The sequence below is a fragment of the Columba livia genome, chromosome Z (genome assembly GCF_036013475.1).
Source record: "Columba livia isolate bColLiv1 breed racing homer chromosome Z, bColLiv1.pat.W.v2, whole genome shotgun sequence".
In the NCBI taxonomy this organism is placed as follows: domain Eukaryota; kingdom Metazoa; phylum Chordata; class Aves; order Columbiformes; family Columbidae; genus Columba; species Columba livia.
Window position 1 is genome coordinate 52871644 of NC_088642.1, and position 8681 is coordinate 52880324.

Consider the following 8681-nt stretch of genomic DNA (forward strand, 5'->3'; position numbering starts at 1 on the left):
CGTATCAGTGTGACCATGAATAAATGGGTTTGTCACTTGTTTTGAAGAAAAATGCTGCAGAATTCAAGGGGAGGATGGTAGGGGAGATAATTTTCAAGGGTCTTTTCACTGTAAGCCTGGGCGTGTGTACAGAAAATGCTGTGTAATGTAATCACTGTATCTTAAAATACTCAGTAATCAGTAGTTGGAGCAGAGAATGTAACCCAAATGCTCTTCAAGTATAAGTGGAGGAATAGCTAAAAACCAGTGTGCTCCATTACAATTACATTTAGGAAAATGCTTTGCCATGTCTGGGTGACCATGTTCTTAAAATAGAGGACACACAACTTTCATTTCCTCTCACACAGTTGGGACCAGCACCTGGCTGTCGGTAATGCTGGAGAAAGGAAAGTAACACAGATGGAAGAAGGAGAACACTGTGAAGACATGCCAGACACGATGACCATATTTACTTTTTTTTTCCCCCAATTTATTTCTTTGGGCTGCAGACACCTCCTGCAATCTGCTGCTAAGGGACTCAGGGCAGCAACAGCAGGAAATTCCTCCAGGCTCTCCTCCAGCTGTGGTTGCTGGTGCCCCCTCTTACCCAGAGACTGGTGCTGCACACCAGTGCTGTGCCCCCAGGTAGCGGTATGAATTATGCTTAGAAATAAGCATTGCCACATGGAAAGAGCTTTTGTGTGGAGCAGCCTTCCATTTGGGCAACATCGGTTGCCAAGTAAGTGTCGTTGCGGTTTGTTACTCATTATGTTGGCTCCCTGTGAAATATGAAGTCGTATTCAATGTCTCAGTGTTAATCTCCAGGATCCTCAAAGGGCTTGGCAGAGTTGGCCGAGGCAGTGCCTCCCTCGTGGGAGTGACGTCCTGGAACAGCTGCTTTCCCCAGAAACTATCAGGATGTCACTTTTGAGACCGATGGTGGAAGCGAAGGGAGAGAAGGGCCATTGTGGCTTTGGAAATGTCCCGGCTCCCAGGTGAGAAGGGTGGAAAGGCTGAGACCTTGCAGTGCATGTAAGAGTGCCGACCCCCTGGCTCACAGATGCAGCCACCATGGGGAAAGACTTGATGGAGACAGAGGAGACAGAAACGGTGGCACAGAGAATTCAAGAAAAAAAAAGAAGGGAATTCAGATCTTTCTGAAAGATTAATATCCCATGTAGCCAGTTTGGAAGATGGGTGTCTACATTTTATGTTACTTCTCTGTATTTTGGTATTTACAAAAGTTTTTCAGAAGTGCTAAAAGTGCAGGATCGATACAATGACCTCAGACATTCAGAGTTTAACATCAGGAGCACCCTTTGGAAAAGCTCAGTCTTGTTCTAGTTCTGCAGCTCAGCCACTGTCAGAAAATGCTCTTTGGAGGCATTCAACTAGTCTGGTTCTTTTTTATTAGTAGGTGGATTCAGGGAAGAAATCTGCAAGTTGGTGGAGTCGAGTCAGGGCTCAGTTTTCATTTGTTTTCGTTGTATCCACTCTTCTTTCACTGACAGAAAATATTTGCTTGTTGCTATGTAAAGACATATTCCACAGAAATTTGAGCTGTGTCCTATTTGAGTTGGAAAGCTGATGCATTACAAATACATCCTCAAGAAGCCAAGTGTGCTACTGAAGAGTTAAATCCTTGTTTTGTATGCTTCAGCTGAAACAAAAAAAAAAAAAAAAGACTGAGTGCCTTTTATTATTAAGGTGGATTTAATTATGCATCTGAGAGTTGGAAAAAATGTATTAAAGGAAAATTTTGGATAAAAACCAAACACACCTAAAAAGTTTTACATTATTAAGATCCTGAGGGAAAACAGAGACATGATGTATTGTCATATAGAGAGACACTTGTGGCAAGTCAGGAACAAATATGAAAACACAGTACATAAAATATCTCTCAGAGACATGAAGCAAATGTGTCGCCATGGTAAGTGTGTATTTGAGCTCTTCCAGGCAAACACACTGTCTCTTATTTATTTTTTTTTTTAACCAGGAGTGAAAATGATGGGGACCTGATTTCTGATTTTCAGGTGGGGTCTTAGAGACAGCCATAATGTAAATAATGAGTAAATATTAATAACTTCTGAGTGTCAATCTGCAGCTGTTGGTCATAGGAGAAACATTGCTGACTTTGACGAGGTTTGCTGGCCATTTATGGACAACCTAAACAGCTGCTTGTACTCCAAGAAAATCAAGTAGAAATCCAGGTCCCATTTTGCATTTAATTACTCCTAAGTGCATTGTGATGCAACCTTTGCAATGTCACTGTTGATTAGACTATTTCAATACCATTTCAATATGCAATACTATTTCAATAATGCTACATGAGGCTACATCTTAGATTTATCTGGAGAGTACCAATGCAGAGTTTGACAGCTGGATTTTGGTTTTGCTTCCAGGATGCATTTCTCAAGGAGATCATAATGAAAATGCTTTGCTGTTCATTCTGCAAGTTGCTGGGTAGAGCTGGCCCCTTAAATAGCCTGGGACCTCTTGTCCAGCCACCCCTCCTGTCTGTGCTGGAGAGCCATGGGAGAGGTAGGAAGCATTTAGAGACTCATCTGGAAGTACAGAAGAGGTTAAACCAAGAGGACTTTCCCACGAGGATACCAGCCTTGGCCCTTGTTCTCAGCTCTGGATTTGGAAATCTCTAGATTTATCAAACTTGAATGTGTGGTCAAAGGCCTGTTGATTTCTTAGCCTTTCGTAGAACATGGCAAGATTTGCCAGTGAGGCATGCTTAATAAAACTGGTTGGTGCTTGAGTAATCCGCAGTTTGGGGAGGGTGAACATGGTCTTTGTAAAAGGAAGCTTGGCCATACAAATCTGATAGCATTCTTAAAAGAGGCTTAGAGACACATGGATAAGAGTCATCCCATTGGCCAGTTATTGTTAGATTTCCAGAGGCTTTTGGCAGACTTTTTCACCAAAAGCTTGAAAGAAACCCAACATAATAAAGAAGATGCTTACATGGATAAAAACTTGATAAAGGGTAAAAAAATGGAACATATGAATAAATCACCAATTCTTGGAACATAGTGAGGTGAGCAGGGGGATTAAGTGGTGATTTGTGGTGGCACTCTTTTTGTTCAGTGAGCAGCAAGATAAAAAACTTTGCTGCTGAAACTGAATTACTCAAACCAGCAAAGATGAAGGACAGCTGTAAAGAGCTATAGAAGGATCTGATGAATGGCATTCAAGGTAGATAGAAATAAAGTGATGCAAATCTGGGAAAAAAATGATCATAAAGTAACCTGTTAGATGTTGATTTCTGGGCTGACCATTACAACTCGACTAAAACAGTGGGTACACAACAGATCCATGAAAATATCATCTCGGTACTCAACAGTGACTGTTGAAGCATATAAAATAGTAGCAGTTATTAGAGGAGAAAACAAACAGCATCATTTTGCCATTCAGTTAAATCCATAAGTGTTCCAATTGTTTTAGTTCTTTCACATTGCAAAGGGTGCAGCAGAGCTGGAAAAGAGTCAGAGAAGGTCAGCAAGGGTATAAAACATTTCTGCAATGAGTTGTTGCTAATGATGTTAGGGAGTGGTCTGCCCTGGCATGCCCGGCCTTTCCCAGGCTCAGCTCAGGCTATGGCTGGGGCTAACTCCCGCCTACTTGTTTTACGCCTGTCCCAGAGTGCTGCCGTGAAAGTCAACAGTTTTTAGAGGATGTGAGGACAAGGCTGTAAAAATAAACAACAGTAATTTTGTTGAAAGTATCCACTCAACTACGCAGTGGCAGAAGCAACGCTCCTGTAAACAGATCCTTTTTTTTTTTTCCCCCCCAAAATCTTCTTAAAAGCTAGTTTTCCACATCACTGCTTAGCCACAATCTCACTACCGTAAATGAATAGCATGTGAAGCCTAGGAAGAGTGTGTGAACCAGATTTTACAGTAGGTTGGATCTCTTCCTTACAAACCAGCAAGCTGCAGTTGCAGAAGTGAAGTTTTATGTCTCTTCTTGTAGTAGGAAAATGGAAAAGCTTAGTGCAGTTGGCCATGTCTGGTAGACAGGAGGGAGAAGATGGAAAGCCATTTTCAAGGTAAAATACCATCAGCTATTCTGCCAAGATCTAAGGTCCCAGATGCAGAGGGAATGCATTTCCCACTCTTTTTTTTTTTTTTTTTTTAGCTTGCAGTGTCTCTCTTTTGTTTTTTAAATTATTTTTTGGCAGTAACATAACCCCTGGAATCCTGCCATTTACTGCTTTTAAAGTTTCTCTTGAAAAGAGGGAGGGAGGCAGGGAGAAATCAAGGGGTAAAGGGAGTATGAAACCCTAATGGAACTGATTGCAAGGGTACATAACTGACATATTTTCTGCAAAAATAATCCATAATTTATTTTTGTGATGACTCCATTTTTATGTCAGGCCCTGTGGGAGATAAGACAATGACTGTTCAGTAGAGCTTACGGCCTGTTTCAAAGTAGCAACAAAACAGCTAGGCAGAACTAAACTTACTGGTATTTTACGGGGTTTCCTTAAAAGAAGACTGTCAGTGTAACGTGGTCATTCCTTAAATCTTTAAAGCATGAAGTGTTTATAGTTAAAAAGATGCAACCATGGAAACACAGACATATTAAAGTTTTTTCTCATTTTGGGCTGAATGGTTTCACAGATGCTGAGGAAAGGGCACAGCATCCTCATTCTGCCCCAGCAAGATGCACTGTCCGATTTGCATTTATCCCTGTCAGTGATTTGGGCCAGGTCTTTACCCAGTTTTCACTGTTGTCCCTGTGTCTTGGGTAGCTGAAACTGGGATAGCTTCTCCCTGCCCAGTTCCTCAGTGTCCCATGCACCTGTTGCTGCTCTCAGCCGACACCAAGCAGCAGCCCTGTGACCATCTGCAGCAAGATGTGGACTGGTATAGGCTGCCTTGGCACTCTTCCCTCAGAGGATGCAGAGTGAAGAAAAATTAAAGGAGCGCTTCTCTATGCCCGTGGCTCGCTGCAGTTTTGAAAAGGATAGATGTAAAGCAATCCGTTTGCAGCAGAGATATTTCTGGTCATTGTTTCTGCTTCAGTGGGGGGACCTTGGAAGGAAGGGTGTGTGTTGGCCCCTTTCTGATGAAAGCCAGGGGTATACTTGCCTGTCATTGAGAGATGTAGTGGTGGTGGGCTACAACATTAACATCTGGGAATGACAAAGAGTGCCATCACCAGCCACTGTGCTCACCCGGAGGCAGGGTCCGTCCTTCCCCATGCTCTGCTTTCCCACCACAGGGCTTTGCCAGCTGCTGGCCAATGCCTTGGCAGGTGTCTGCACCACTGTGCTTCTCTTTGTCCAGCTCGTTGGTTTCCTTTCCTAAAAACAACGCCCTTACAATTAATACTGATAGACATGGACTTCCTCTTTATTATTTCCTGTTGTGATTGGTTTATTCAGCTTTTCTGCCGTTGGTTCAGCTGGAGCCCTGGTTGGGCTGGCCAGCTTCCAGGTGCTTGGGGAGGAAATGCAGAGTTTACCTTTGTGTAGCAGTGAGTAACTAGATATGCACCCTATGGTCTGTATTTTGGGAGGGAAGAGGAAAATGGGGTGAAAAAAAAAGAGAGACCACAAATGATTCTTGTGTAAAGGATATGGATGTTTTTTGTCTAAATATACTGTACCATGCACATCCTGATATTCTCAAGCAGGATATCTTTAAATGGATACTGACAGCTGATATATGCTTGGTACTGAATTGTTTTTTAAGGCACATGCATGTAAAAGAAAATGTGAAACATATTATGGCAAAGTATAAAAGGATCTGTTGTTTTCATAAATGACGACATGGTTTTAAAATTGAAGAACCTCCGTGCAATGTTGGAAAACCATAGCAACAATGTTGGGCTATTGCACAAGACCCACTAAAATGATGCCAGGAGAAACAGAAGTAAAACTTATTCTTTGCACTGCAGAAGAGGGAAGGATACTGCAGGTTGTCACACAGTACAGCCTCTGCTCGAAGTAGGGTCTACCACACACATCTGGTTCAATCACACTGTCTGCCTAAAAGAGCAAAAGGGAACGTTTCTGAGGTGATGGCTAAAATGTACTTTTTAACTGCACCACACTGCAGGCTGCGAAACAGCACAAGCCTCCCTTGGAGATCAGTCAATGGGAAAGTATGGATCACTTGTAAGTAGCAAAAATATGTCATTACTCATCTTTCTTGTGTCTTGGTTTGTGATGCTTCTGAAGTTGTAGCAATCAGTGCTGATAATGGTGAATGAGGACTAGTCTTTTGTCCACCGAAGTCTTCTGTAAGTTCACATTACCTGCCTGGATTGTTGCAGGTGACAAAATTCCAGCAGCTGCAAGTACTGCAACATGGGAAGATCAGACCAGCCAAATGAAACTAGAGTGCAGGAGCCCACTGGCTATGTCCGTGGGGGATTTTGCTTCAGACAAGGTGTAGTGGAGTGGCTGGACTGCATTAGATGACCTCCTGGGATGCATCTGCTGGTCTAGTTTTAACCCAAAAGAAACCAGCTGGTGCCCTCTGGGACTGCCCTTGCCGTGGTGAATCAAGGGGTGGGAAGTGGCAGTGCCCTTCTGACCCTCCCTAAAGCACTAATGTAAAAGACATCAAAATGTACAACTTAACTGGAACTGAGCAAATGGTCCCGAGGGCAGAAGGGTCCCTGCATTGCAGTGACACCCATGACATTCTGTCCGCCCCTAATGTTCACAGGTTGTGGAGCCCATTCCCACAGAGCTGTGGAGAGCTGTCTCCTCCCTGGTAAATAATAGTGAAATTTACTTCACAACTGCCTGTTTCTATGTGTGTGTAGCCTCTGTTTTATCTCTGAGGCATTTTTCAAATTCCCAGCATTATAATGTACTCTCTTGCTCTCCCAGGCATCTCACATAACCGCCTGCCTCCCTGCCATGCAGTGCTAAGTGACTCGTTACTGTATGTCTGAGGGAAAGTCTGGAATAACCTTAATTTTCTATTTAAAAAGCAGCTGCTCGTCGCAGCCATTGTCCTAAGGAATGCTTTATAGTTGATCTGCGTCCTGATGTGTGTAATATTACTGAGGACAGGATCAGCCAGATCTGGAGGTCTGTGAATAACACTGTATTGTGAGAGACTTCCACCTTTTCTTTTGCAGCAGACAGAAAGCATGTGTCACTGGAGAAGGCAAGGCTTTCAATTAAGTTTACCAAGATTGTATTTAAATTTTAGAATCATTCCAGATGTTCTTCAGAAAATGGAATATTTAGGTTTGTTTGTTTTTTGTTTTTTTTTTACACAGTTCTATTAAAGGATTAGGAAATATTGGCATCACTAAAACAGGCAAGGAAACATTTATTAGGCTGTCAAAAAGCATTGCAGCCTCAGATAAATCCACTGCTGCTCTGCCCCAGACCTGGCTTTTCTGTAACTCAGGGGGATGTCAAGGACTGTAAAGCAATGGAAGAGGCACCGAGACACCTGGTGTGTGAGGGTGAAATCATGGGTGGGCGTTTCATCTTTAAAAAGAGCTCAGACAAGCACATGTTGGGAATTATGTTCTTCAGTCATTCAGGTGGGACAGGGTCCAGGCACCTTTGGAGGTTCCTACTGATTCTTCGGGTTTGTGATGACTCTGGTGAGATAAATACAGACATGTTGAGTCACATCAGCTGAAAGTCAGGGCCTAAAGTTTAAAAATTGATGTTGGGTTAAAATACTGATTCTAAAATGTTCGCTATTAGACAAACAAACAAACAAACCAACCAAACCAAAACCAAGCAACCAACCAACCAACAAAAAAACCCCAAACAAACAAGAAAAGGATTGCTTGTGAAAGAATATTTGCTGCAAGCATTGATTCCAGGATCTCTGGAAAGAATCTAATTTTTCAATTATTTTTAATATAGTATTGGTGAATAAAACCTGATTAATTAACCCTTGCTTTTCACTATTGCTCTTTGTAATGAGAATCTCTTTTAAAGAAGAAAAGGGTATAAAGGGTGTAATAATTTACTTAATTTTTAGTATTGCACCTTTGTGCTTTATAACACTATGCTTGTAAAAATCTGCTTTGTGTTATAGGTGCCATGAGACAGGGTGGTGCAGAAGGTTGTCAGGGCAAATTTTAGGTTCTACATGGAGGAGAAAAATGCCTAGTAGCCTCTATAGAGTGGAACTGGAATGTGGAGACTGTTATGCTGGATTATATCCATCATCCATCTCGTCAAGCATCCCACATCTGAGAGCTGTCAGTGCCAGATGCTTCAGATGAAAGTAAGAAACTTGCAGACAAGGCATCGTCTTGATTACTGATAGTAATAGTTTTGCTTAAACTCTGGAGAGTATGTTTTAATACCTCTTCCAAATGCTTGTCCTTGATGTTTTCAAAGTTTATATAAGCATCTAGCCCTTTCTGAAAGTTGTTACATTTTGGACTTTCGGGTCTGTCTATGAAAACAGATCCCACAGTTTAATCTCATCTTGTGTCAGCATTTTTTTTTCAGTACTGTTGTGATCATTCAGTTTCATATAAGCCTTCTTGTAAGGAGTGATGAAGAACAGAAGCTCTTTACCTAGTTTCTTCGTATACGCCAATATTTCATGTACATTTTGGAATGCCCTGCTTTTTATCACTGCTATGAGATGAAAAGTCTGAACCTTAAAACTAGAAGAGAATGAAAAAAAAGGATTCAGGAGAGGAAGATTGATCATATTTTTACTAGGTTGAACTATTCAAAGCACACAGAC

The 8681-nt window shown here is 41.9% G+C and overlaps 1 long non-coding RNA gene across 2 annotated transcripts in view; it reads left to right on the forward strand.

Moving 5' to 3' along the window:
- Nucleotides 1-2390: 2390 nt before the first annotated feature.
- Nucleotides 2391-8681, forward strand: part of LOC110363000 (uncharacterized) — a 28994-nt gene continuing 22703 nt past the window's right edge. The window contains exons 1-2 of one of the 2 annotated variants that reach the window (XR_010468941.1): nt 2391-6112; nt 8016-8207. This is a non-coding gene — a long non-coding RNA (uncharacterized LOC110363000). The remainder of the gene's footprint in view (nt 6113-8015; nt 8208-8681) is intronic. The other variant, XR_010468940.1, reaches the window with a different exon arrangement.